Source organism: Euphorbia lathyris, chromosome 9 (genome assembly GCF_963576675.1).
Source record: "Euphorbia lathyris chromosome 9, ddEupLath1.1, whole genome shotgun sequence".
Taxonomy (NCBI): domain Eukaryota; kingdom Viridiplantae; phylum Streptophyta; class Magnoliopsida; order Malpighiales; family Euphorbiaceae; genus Euphorbia; species Euphorbia lathyris.
Window position 1 is genome coordinate 16,199,152 of NC_088918.1, and position 13,578 is coordinate 16,212,729.

The 13,578-nt window shown below is 34.1% G+C and overlaps 1 long non-coding RNA gene across 1 annotated transcript; it reads left to right on the forward strand.

Moving 5' to 3' along the window:
• Positions 1–2,458: 2,458 nt before the first annotated feature.
• LOC136205692 (uncharacterized) lies at positions 2,459–13,200 on the forward strand. The gene is made up of 3 exons (XR_010676053.1): positions 2,459–4,911; positions 5,260–5,356; positions 13,017–13,200. It is a non-coding gene; the product is annotated as an uncharacterized lncRNA (long non-coding RNA).
• The last annotated feature ends 378 nt before the right edge of the window (positions 13,201–13,578 follow it).

Genomic DNA, 13,578 nt, shown 5'->3' on the forward strand with positions numbered 1-13,578 from the left:
GAGAAGTAAGAAAGAGATAAATAAACTACTGAAATGGCAGAGAGAGAACTGCACTTTCTTCTTGGAAAAGCTCAGATTGAGAGGGTAAGTGATCGTTGTAGATTGGCTATATATTATATTTTAAACTTAATTTATCGGTCAATAGGCTCAAAAAAATTTAAATATTAACAAAAAGGAAAAGACTACAATTTTGAACCTAAAACATGTTTTAATAGAATATCAAATGAAACAAACGGATTAACTAACGCAAATATGATAAACATTGACATATATAATTACGCAGATGACATGATTTAACACCAATTTTTCTTATCAAGTATTTTATCAAACAACTTGTAGGCGAAATCAAGTTTTAGTTGATCATCATTGTTGCATCATGTATAAAATGCAACATGTAGCACATTAAGCTAGAGAACAATAAGGAATCTGTATATTGCAATGGAAATAAGTGGGTGGATACTAAACCTAATGATGTCAAAGACTTGTCTAAGCTAGATTATAAAAGGATACAATAATCCTTAAAAGTTAGCAATGAATTAATCATAAAAACAATAAGGAATCTGTATATTGCAATGAAAATAACTGGGTGGATACTAAACCTACTAATGTCAAATACTTGTCTAAGCTAGATTATAAAAGGATACAATAATCCTTAAAGGTAAGGAATGAACTAATCATAAAAACAATAAGCTGTATATTGCAATGAAAATAACTGGGTGGATACTAAACCTACTGATGTCAAAGACTTGTCTAAGCTAGATTATAAAAGGATACAATAATCCTTAAAAGTAAGGAATGAACTAATCATAAAAGAGAGTGAAATTCAAATTCTCCATGAGAAATTTTCTAGGACAACTTCAAAAGGCTGAGACAATACCTCTTCTCTTGTTGCAACAAATCGCGAAGCTCCATCTGTCTTCCTCCCCTTTCACCACCTCCTTTTTCGCCATCTCCAAAATCTTACCACTGAGATCACCCTCTTCGTGAGATCCTTGACGACTCATCTCATCAAGCTCACTCTCTTCATTAATTACTCCAGATCTAATAAATTTCATATTATTCATGTAAGATGTAGTAATACTAATTTCTTGTTGCGACAAATCGCATTCTCATCCGATCTGACCTCCATTTTCGATTGCGAGCCTCAATATCTAAATTTCTGCTCCCTCGAGCTTCAATTGCCTTCCTCCGCTTTATCCCTCCTCAATAATAGTATGTGGAAGAAGATGTGGTGTGGAGCTTGAAAGTTCCCCTTAAGGTGCGTAATATGCTTTGCCGTGCTTGTAGAAATGTTTTGCCTACACCTGTTGTGCTTACGGAGAAACGTGTGGTTGTCAATCCTGTTTGTGCTATCTGTAATTTAGATTTTGAGTCTATTTTATATGTGTTTAGAGATCGCATTCACACTCAGTCTTTTTGGAACGCGTTTGATTTGGGTAGAGTGTTAGGTGACGATTTTCTTTGCTTTAAAGATTGGTTGGAATTCATTCTTGCGATCTTTAGTGATGAGAATTGTTGTTTGTGGGCTATGGTTTTGTGGAATATGTGGCTGAATAAAAACAATTCTATTTGGAATAATTCAAGGAATTCTGCAGATGTTTGTTTTCGTGTAGCGTGCATTGTGTTGAAGGAGTGAGAGGATGCTCAATCAAAGGGGATGAATGTTTGTGCCTAGGTTGTTCCAGGTGGGGCACGGTCTGCTCGGGGTGCGATTCGTTGGTTACGGCCTCCTCCAGTTCGCTTTAAACTGAATGTGAATGCCTCTATTATCTCGGGGTCAGGTCTGCTGGGTTTAGGGATGGTGCAACGACAAGTTTTGTGGATCTTTTTTCCAAACTTGTGCGGGGTGATTTCTTGCCTCTTGTAGGGGAAGCTATGAGCATTCGGGCAAAATTGATGCAGAGGAGGTGGTTTTAGATCTTAATCAACATGCCTTCAGGTCTTATTACGACCTTGTTCTTGATGATTGTAATAGATTGATTCATTCGTTTAATGATGTCAGTATGCTTGCGAATAGTGTTGCCCATGAACTTGCTCATGACTGCATGTATTTTGATTCTATTTAATGCATGGTCTTTTCTTTAAAAAAAAAATAATAAAAATTGTTTCAAATAATTATAATTGTAATAAATAATAATAAATTATATATAAATATTTATAAATATAATAAAAAATGATAAATTATATATATAATAAATTATAAATAATTATAATTATAATAAATAATGATGAATTATATATAAAAAATATTAAATTATATATAAATAATTATAATTATAACAAATGATGATGAATTATATATAAATAATGTTAAAATATAAATTATAATAAATAATATAAAAATAATTATAATAAATAATATAAAAATAATTATAATAAATTACTGATAGTGAATTGAAATAATTGATAATACAAAACGTGCAGTATAGTGAAATAATTGGCAAAGTTGCCACAAAGCTCATCAAACTCAGCAAATATAAAGCTGCCCTTCAAGCCTTCGCCTAGCAATCTAGCGTTCTTCTTCTTCTTTTCTTTTCTCGTAAAAAACTGCTTTCTTTTAGATTACAGGAAAAAAGAAGAATCAACAACTGAAATTTCGTCCAGGCTCAAAGAGCGATGCATTATCTAGTCCGTCACAGTGTTTGTTTAATTCTCATATTTTCATCAGCAAGAGGGATTTTCTCTCAGGAAAATAATCAAACAGCTTATGAGCTTCTTTCCAGCTATGATTTCCCGGTAGGGATTCTCCCACAAGGAGTGATCGGCTATGAGATGGACGAATCTACAGGTAAGTTTTCTGTCTTCTGGAAAGATCAATGCACTTTCAATTTTTATGGACCTTATCAGTTAAGGTATGAGTCTACCGTCAAAGGTTACCTTTCTAAAGGGCGGATTTCTAGCTGTGAAGGTGTTAGTGTGAATTTGCTGCTTGGTTGGCTTGATATCATTGAGGTTTCGAGGATTGAGGATCTGCTTTATTTCTATGTGGAAATTGGAACTGAAGCACGTTGGAGTTTTCCTGCTCGTAAATTTAAAGTGAGTCCTCAATGTGGCTGCGGGTATCATTGTGGAGATGAGAGAAAATCATCGAGTCTGCAATATTAGATTAGATGAAATGGAATTGGGGAATTTCTTAATTATGGGTTGTTGGATTGATTAGCTTCATTAATCCAATGAAATTGAGCTTTATTTCTTTGTTGGGAGTGCAGCTGATTGGGGATTTTCTGTTCATGATTTTCAAGTGAGTCTTCAATGTGGATGTGATTATCATTGTGAAGATGAGAGGAAATCATCGAGTCTGCAATATTAGATGAGTGGAACCTTTTTGTATCTTCTTTGTAAAATTGGGGAAATTCTTAATTATGGTTTGTTGGATTAATTAGGTTCATTAATCCAATGAAATTGAGCTTTATTTCTTTGTTGGGACTGCATCAGACTGGGGATTTTCTGTTTGTAGAAGTATGTGTGTGTGATTATATCATTGTGGAGATAAGATAGAATCATCGAGTCTGCAATATTAGATCATATGAAACCCTTATGTATCTTCTTTGTAGAATTAGGAAATTCTTAATTACGGTGCTTGTTTTGTTGGATTAATTAGCTCCATTAACGAATGAAAATGTGTTTCTTCAATGGATTAGCTTCATTAGTGAAATTCTTGAATGGTTAATTGTTCTGACTTTTGGGTAAAATGCACCTATGGTCCCTCAACTTTGGTACTACTAAAATGATGACCCCCTGAACTTCATAATCGGATATACCCAAAATTTGATGTATACTAACATAAAATTCCAAATGATGGCTGACCAGTGATAAATATCAGTGGACCATGTGAAATTTTATAAATCACGCTCCTTGAAGGGTTATGTTAACATAATTTCAAAATTGAGGGATCATTATGCCAGTAAAAGAGTGTAATTTATTCGGCATTTTACATGGTCAACCGATATTTATCTTAGTTAACAATCATTTGGAATTTTATGTTAGTATATAAATCAAAGCTTAGGGACTTTTATATCGGATATGAAGTTCCGTGGTCATCATATTAGTATCCCAAAGTTGAGGGACCATTAGGTGCATTTTACCCTTTCACTTGGACTTTGGATGAAATTCTCTAAATATGAAAATGCCACTTTTTTCATAGATGGTTAAATGGTGCTAGAGTAGACCTCATTGCTCCTTTTCAGCTTTTCTCTTATGCATAGCCTGTGAAAAACCAACCAAAATGGATTAAGATGCAAATTAGCTAGCTCAAATTTGTATTGATGAATTACTTAGTCCAAAAGTAAATTCTCTGCTCAAATGAGCTATAATTTTCAGCACAGATTAGCCCAAAATCTGACTGTTCTTTGATTCATTAGTAAGAGTGAAACATGTAAGGATTTGCGAATTGTAATACAGTATGCGTAAACTGATTATCGTTAGGGGTGTCAAAACATGTTCTCGTAACTGTGTTGTATGATCTTTATATTCCATATATAATAACATCGTGTCAAATGGGTCTTGTCAAGTGAATTATATTTGTAAATTGTGTTATCGTGTAAGAAATTGACGGTACTAATTATTGTATATCAAAAACCCTATTGTGATTGTTTCCAGCCACACATTTTTTGAGTCTTCTGCTTTTGATCCCTATAGCTCCCTTCTGTGCTCAACCAACTCTCATGGGATCCATTCATGTCTATTATTAGCCTCATAATTTAACAAAAGCTAATTAATAATTTAACAAAAGCTAATTAATGATTATGCAGTTTACTGATATTATACTAAAGTAGACATAATAGTGAATAATATACTATTTTTTTTTTTTTTTTCAGAAAGACATTTTGGACAACAGAGATTTATGATGGGCATCCATATATAACAGTATATATAGTGTTGTTGGGATTTTATGTGCTGCATTAACCATTTGTATGTTTATTGTTGGAAAAAAAACCCTTTATCTTTTTTTATTATTGTTTGATTAAGCTATTGATCTTTCAATTTGATAAATTGAGTCCTTGATCAATTATAATTGCATAAGTTGAACACACAACTCGGGCGTTGTTTATTTCATTTGCTTTCCAAACTTGCATTTTTAACAGTTTGAAATCAGTTTTTTATGACTAAAAACCTTATTTTGAACTGTGAAGAATATAATTCAGACTCCTGTAAAAAAGATCAGGGCTTGAAGATGCTTTTCCCCTTTATTATTTGATCTTAAATAATAGCTTTTGTTTTTCTATTAACATGTTTGTTCTATCTATCTGTGTTTAACAGAGATTATTGATAAAGACTAAGACGGTTGAGTAAATGCCTTTCTTTCTTGCTCTCTTCTTTCCTCTTCCTCAATGGAGGTTTTTGGGCAACTTATGCTGTAAGTTCTCTTTCTTTTCCATCATATTTAGTTTGCATCATAAAAGTCAGAAGTTATAGGAAAAAAAGGGTTAATACATCTGTTGGATCCTATACTTGACCCACAACTTCAACTGGCTACTCGCGAAGCGGTACACAAACTATATCTTATCTTTATTGCTTTCATATCGAGAATCAACTGCTAAGAAAGAAATAGAATAAGAGAAGTGTAACCTAATAGAAAGAAATGCGAAAGGAAGCCCGGTAATTCGGATTGTATTACAGAACTGATGATCCTATACTTGACCCACAACTTCAACTGGCTGCTTAAAGTTTCAAATGATCTCTTATTTTTGTATAATTGCATTCAATACAATTGGTGAAGAATAGGAGATTATTGAATAAAAGTTGGCAGGAATACGCCGTTATTGAATGTTACTAGACAAGCATAGAAGGTTATTTGAAACTTTTAAAAGTTCAGAGTAACAAACAATTGAAGTTTTGAACCAATTTCAGAGACAACAAATGTGTCTAACAAAACTCAGAAGATATGACCAAATTAGCTTATAATTGAAGTCAGAAAAAAAGAATTGGGCCACCCAATGAAACAGATCATCTTTAAATAAACAAGTGATGAATCTTATCCAATCCTAAAATGTTGGTACCAACCTCACTTTTTCACTGTTTACATTTTTAATTATTTCATGTATGATTAAACTAACGGTTTCAACCAATCCGTCAAGAAGGATAGGAAGGAGATTCTGAAAGAAACATAAGGTTCAAAGTGCGCGGGATATGTTTAGTTTCGCTATTGTTGTTTACACTTTTTTCTGTTGTTAGCCTACATTATAATGGTCACTCAATTTAGTTTTTGTTTCAAAAAGTCCAAATTGAATTTTATTTTCTTTCAATAAAGTCAATTTTTTATTTCAATAAAGTCATTCTAACCTTTTCTGACAGAAAAAATCACAAACCTCATTGAAAAAAAGTATACTTTTTATGTATCACATGATAATAAAGTGTCTACCGCATGACAGCAAAAAAAACTAAAAATTACTCTCTCTGTTTCATTTTAATTGTATTTTAAGGTTTCTACACAAATATTAAGAAACTCATTAATTAACCTAAAAAGTAGTTAAACATTACCTTATTACCCTCTTGCAATTAATGCTCAAAATTTCTCTACAAATTTTTTTCCTTTTATTATATGAGGACAAAGTTGGAAAAACCACATTTAATGCTCATTGAAAAGTGTAAAACGTCAAATAATTTGAAACAAAATTTGTTCCTCAAAACGACAATTATTATGAAACGGAGGGAGTAAATTTTTTTTGGCTGGCAGTTGCAGATTCAAACAATATATATATATATATATATATATATATATATATATATATATATAGTTGTCATGTCTAATGTAAAAGATACAGTGACTTTTCTGTCTTCATTTGCTGAAATGATTTTAATGAAATAAAAATAAAAGTACAGTGAATTTATAGAAATAAAATGAAGTTCACTGAAATACCTCCAAACATTAGTGACCATTAGACATTGTTGATTTTTCTTTCAAAATAGTTATTTTATTTTTTAATTCTAACCAAACACATTATAGTTTGGAGTAAAGTAAAACAACAAAAGGAAACAACCACAAAAACAAGATTCAAACAAGCATAACCTAACGTCTCCGTGAATTAAAAAACAATAATAATAAAGTTTCAAGTTCTCAATGTTTTAAAATAATAGGTGGGAAGGGTTTTTTTTTTTTTATAAATAGGTGGGAAATGCAAGTGGTACATATTAGGTTAGTGCAATATGATGGTAGAGAGATCTATAGAAATATGTATGAGGAGGTTTGAATCGAATTTACAAGTAATAATTATAATGAATATGAGAAATATAACAATAATTTTATATATTTGTATCATTTTCGGATTAACATGTTAACTTTAACCCACTTTAAAAAATTGCGTACCAACTCGAAAATGACATGTTACTTAATAAGCAAAATGTTAACACTGAAATTGTGTGTCGTGTAATTAGGCTATGTATATTTTGTCACCTCTAACTCTCTTCCTTAATCTCAAATTGGAAGCCAAGAAGTGAAGAAGAAAAAATGTAGAAATATTATTATTAAAATAATAATCGAACCAAGCTTGCTCACGAGTGTGTTCATGAACATTATAACCGAGCTTTCTCATGAGCTTGTTTATGAACCTATAATCGAGTCTGCTCACAAGCTTTTGAATCGAGTTTCGCCATGCTCAAGCTCGGTCTGTTTATAAATCGAGTCAAACATGATCGAGCTTTTATCGAGCCGAACACCGAGCCGTTCAGCTCATTTACAACCCTATTTAATCACCAATTTGGAATCATGTATTAATCTGCCAACAGATAACAAATTATGTGTAAAAGTAGGAATGTGAAGCACATTCTATAGTGTAAAATGAGGTCCAATAGCAACTGAACCAACATGTTCGATAACACTTTTGGAGCCATCAAGCAAATTTACCAAGTTATTGGAATTAACAGATTTGTAGTGAGTAAATTGAGTAAGATATGAGAAGTAGCTCTTATATCAATAATCCAATAAGGAAAATTAGAAGTAAACACTGATGAAGTGAAAGAACTAGTGTTCGTAATTGCATTAAAAATATAAGGAGAAGGGAGAATACCTACAAAACCAGAAAAATTGGACAGAGGTGTAAGGGATGAAGAAGGACCATCATTACCATAGTTCATTTTTCTTTTGCTTTTCATAACCTTCTGAACTTCATTTTGAACAAGTTGTGCAAAACCAGGAGGTATGGAGAAGTTTGCAGAAGTATGATTTTTCTTCTCATAAATTTTTGAATCTGAAAAATCCATAGGTGTGTCAGTAGAATAAGAAACACAATTAGCTTTTGGTTTAGAGGATTTAGTTTTCTTTTTCTTAAAATCCTGAAACTATTCCGGGTAACCATGGAGTTTGAAGCAAATATCCTTCTCATGACCGAGTTTGTTACAATGAGTGCAAAAATGACCAGCTTTGTTATTTGAATCTCGTTTCTGTCCACGAGTAGAAGTGGAGGATGGAAGAACAATAGACTTGTTACTAGAAGTGTGAGCAGCATTCTCTAACTGTGAAACATCAGAATATACAACTTTTTGTTTTTCAACATTTTGAATCATAGAGTAAGCTTTGTGAATGTTAGGCAGTGGATCCAAAAGGAGAATCTGATGTCTCACATGTGAATAATCGTCCCTGAGACCCATGAGAAACTGAACTAAAAGGTCAACATTATAAGAGTCATATGCTTTCTTAGCAAAAAGATAAACGCACATTTCAGAAGCTTCATAAGTACAGATAGAAAGAGGACACATATGCTAATTCATCCCACAACCATTTCAGCTTAGTAAAATAAATTGCAACAGAAAGACTTCCTTGGCGGAAATCATTGATTTCACGTTTCAGTTGATAGATGAGAGGTCCATTAGAACCTTCAAATCGATGTTCGAGCTCCTTCCAAAGAGCTCTAGCAGAAGATGTAAACACAAAACCATCCACCAAGTCATGAGAAATTGAATTAAAAATCCACGAAATAACCATAGAATCAGCTCTTTTCCATTGTGGTTACTTAGGTGAGTTTCTAGCAGGAGTAAAATTATCATTGAGGACAAAGTTGAGTTTCTCTTTAGTGGAGAGTGCAAGCAACATTGCTCTACTCCAAGTAATATAGTTCGTACCAGTTAAGGGAGTCGTAACAAGGCAAATCCCGAGATTATCAACCGTAGTAAGCTGAAGAGATTGAGAATAATCGTCTTGCACAAAAGATGCATGTAAGAAATGTCGGACTGATTTAAGTTTAGAGAACTTACCAGGAACATAAATTTTATCTTTCTCCTTAAAAACAGATGAGAGGTCAGAGGTTTTAATATGACCACCAGAAAGTGGCCTCTCAGAACCATCAGAGCAAAAGTTTTTTACTTTCTCACTTCTATTAGAGTTTCACTACTTTTAGTGGACCTATCATGTAATTTTACTCTAATACCTATACTATACCGAAATCATATCCACTATCTTCCCTGCATCACACGTCAACTCGGTTGTATCTTCCTCTAATTACGCCTGAGAAATCGGTTTTCCCTTTCTCCCATACGACTGGAAAGTTGTTGTGCCTGGGAAATCGATTTTCCCTTTCTCCCATATGCCTGCGAAACTATCGCTCCTGGGAAAGTAGAAAATTGGTTTTCCGGTAATTTTCTCTCTGAACTCCCACTTTATCTCCTTTTTATGATTAGACGAATCTCTCTCTGAAAAATAGCAATTGATACTACTTTTCTCTCTCTAATATTTCCATTGATGGAGCTCTCCTTCTCTGGAAAATTTTCAATTGATACCACTTTTCTCTCACTAATATTTTGGTGCTTCTTATTTCTTTTCCCTGAAATTCACGATCGGCGTTTTTTTTGCTTTGTCCGTTTATTCCGATCAGCCCCCTGTGTATTTCTTTTGTCTTTTTTTTTTCTCATTCGATCATTTACCTACTATGGATTCCGGTGGTTTTATCGATCATGTCTTTGTTGATTTTGAGGTTGACGAGCTCTCGTCGGATTCCTCACTATTGCCGTCTGAAATCGCTCCGTCGCATGCACCTGCGCCGGAGTTACGGTTAACTAAACTCTCTTTTAAGCACCAATCTCCTACTCCACAACGTCGGTCGTCTTCTTCACATCATCAACCTCCTTTGTCGGAGAAACTTCGTTCTGATGGTTCCGAGAGGCCACTTTCTGGTGGTCATGTTAAAAACCCCCGATCTCTCATCTGTTCTTAAGGAGAAAGATAAAATCTTTGTTCCTGGTGAGTTATCTAAACTTAAACTAGTCCGACATTCTTTACATGCATCTTTTGTTCAAGATGATTATTCTCAATCTTTTCAGCTTACTACGGCTCCCTTATCTGGTACAAACTATATTACTTGGAGTAGAGCAATGCTGCTTGCACTCTCCACTAAAGAGAAACTAAACTTTGTTCTCAATGATAATTTTACTCCTGCTAGAAACTCACTCGAGTAACCACAATGGAAAAGAGCCGATTCTATGGTTATTTAGTGGATTTTTAATTCAATTTCTCGTGACTTGGTGGATGGTTTTGTGTTTACATCTTCTGTTAGAGCTTTTTGGACTGAGCTCGAACATCGATTTGGAGATTCTAATGGACCTCTCATTTATCACTGAAACGTGAAATCAATGATTTCCGCCAAGGAAGTCTTTCTGTTGCAATTTATTTTACTAAGCTGAAACAGTTGTGGGATGAATTAGCATACATGTGTCCTCTTTCTATCTGTACTTGTGAAGCTTCTGAAATGTGTGTTTGTCTTTCTACTAAGAAAGCATATGACTCTTATAATGTTGACCTTTTAGTTCAGTTTCCCATGGGCCTTCAGGATGAGTATTCACATATGAGACATCAGATTCTCCTTTTGGATCCACTGCTGAACATTCACAAAGCTTACTCTATGATTGAAAATGTTGAAAAACAAAAAGAGGTATATTCTAATGTTTCTCAATTAAATATTGTTGCTCACACTTCTAGTAACAAGTCTGTTGTGTTGAAACACCTTTCCATATGATTTTGATTTGACAAAATTATTTATGTGAATGATAAAAATATTCTAACACATTAAATTTAAATGTTTTGATTTATTCACACTAATGTGTTTGTTCAATGTTGAGTTAATTTGATTTATAAAACATTAAGATAAAAAGCCTAAAGGCCCATAAGAGGAAGTCAAGCCCAAGTCAACAGATCAAGACCTCACGGCCCAAGAAGACAAAATGCAGTCGTTCTAAGCAAAGCACTAGCTCAGCATGAAGAAGGATCGATAAGCCTTCTATCAATTGCTTCAAGATGAAGCTGCTGAGTTGAACGACAAGAAGTACAAGTCAGCGGCAGAACAGAACCAACTTAGAGACAAAGTATTTCTACTTTGGGTAAAGCTCAGAAGACGCAGTAAGCTGTCTGGAAGACTTTACTATAAATGGCGAAACATTCTGTTCATCTGACGAAAAGCTGCTGAGCACTGCCGTAGACAGAAGATACAATAATCTCATTGGCCAACGACACTGAGCACGTCCTTAGTGAAAGCGACAGGAAGTCGTTAGCCTCCAACGGTTATTTCGAAATTCGAAATCACCGGTGCATGAAGTGTCACTATAAATAGGCCTTTCAAATGCTTCATTCGATGCAGATCTTCAATCAAGTCGAAACGCTGACCAAATTCATACTTGAAGTTCTGTGAGAAAAGCAAAACAAATCTTACACCAATTCCGATCATTGTGTAAAAGTCTAGAGTGATTTCATTCATCTAAGGTGTCTTAGCAATTGTTGTTTAGGACAAACACTTGTCATTTCTAGAAGAATAGAAAGGAGAAGCTGAGTACTTGGTTATAGTACTCAGCGGTAGGTATAGGAGTGAGTAGAGGAATAGAGGAAGGTACTCTTGTATACTCAGCTTCTGTTGTAAAAGGTTTCGTGCTCTACCTTTAAAGAGCTCAGTAGAGGATTCAAAAAGCTCGGAACGAGTTCTGGGGACTGGACGTAGGCGGAGAGGCCGAACCAGGATATGTCTGCTGAGTAACATATTTCTAACCTTTAAACTCCTTTATATATTGCTTGCTATAAAACTGACTAAGTAACGAACTCACGCTGAGTTGAGTGCAATAAGAAGCTGAGTTCAGGAATAGACTTAAGTGCTATCTCCTGACTCAAGGAAAGAAGCAGACTTAGTCACCAGTTGACTAAGCTTGTGTCTTAAAACTACTTAGCGCCGTTGTGTAAACCTTTTCTCAAAGAAAAGAAGTCAGCCTTAACGAACAAAATTTTAAATAGTTCCTATCCTCCCCCCTTGGAACTAACATTGTCACGTTATACGGGACCAACATGTTGTTCTTCATCCTCCACTTCTACTCGTGGACAGAAGCGAGATTTAAATAACAAAGCTGATCGTGTTTGCACTCATTGTAATCAACCCGGCCATGAGAAGGATACTTGCTTCAAACTCTATGGTTACCCGGAGTGGTTTCTGTATTTTAAGAAAAAGAAAGCTAAATCCTCTAAACCAAAGGCTAATTGTGTTTCTTATTCAACTGACACACCTATGGATTTTCAGATTCGGAAGTTTATGAGAATAAGGATAATCATACTTCTGTAAACTTTGCTATGCCTCTTGGTTTTGCACAACTTGTTCAAAATGAAGTTCAGAAGGTTATGAAAAGCAAAGGAAAAATGAACTATGGTGATGATGGTCCTTCTTCATCCCTTACACCTCTTTCCAATTTCTCTGGTTTTGCAGGTATTCTCCATTCTCCTTCTATTTTTAATGCAATTACGAAAACTAGTTCTTTCACTTCATCGGTGTTTACTTCTGATTTTCCTCATTGGATTATTGATACGATAGCTACTTCCCATATGAGTAGTCATCTTACTCAATTTACTCACTACAAATCTGTTAATTCCAATAACTTGGTATATTTGCCTGATGCCTCCAAAAGTGTTATCAAACATGTTGGTTCAGTTACTATTTGACCTCATTTTACACTACACAATGTGCTTCACATTCCTACTTTTACACATAATTTTTGGCAGATTAATGCATGATTCCCAATTGGTGATTAAATTTTTCTCCAATGTTTGCTTATTTCAGGACCCACTTACTAATCGCCTTCTTGCTGTTGGATTTTTCCATGGAAGGCTCTACTATCTTACATCTCATTCTTTTACTCATACTATTTTAGAACAATTTTCTAGCAATATTACTACTAATGTTGTAACTCATTCACATATTGCCGATTTATGGCACTAACGTTTAGAACATGCTTCAGTTACAACGTGTTTCTATTATATCAGATATTTTTTCTTGTTCTATATGCCCTTTGGCAAAACAACATCGTATCTCATTTTCTTGTATCTCTATTTCTACTACTGCTTCATTTGAGCTGTTACACATTGATCTATGGGGACCATATAAATTTGCTTCTCTAACTGGCGCAGAATACTTTCTTACTATTGTTGATAATTTTACATGTGCCACGTGGGCAATTTTAATTAGTACTAAAGATCAAGTTTCTTTTGCTATTAAGTCTTTTGTCTCCTTAATTGAAAATCAGTTCGAAATGAAAATGTACTGATCATGGTACTGAATTTCTTAACCAAACTTGCTTTGAATTTTTTTAATTCCAAAGGCATTTTACATCAAAAATCGTGTG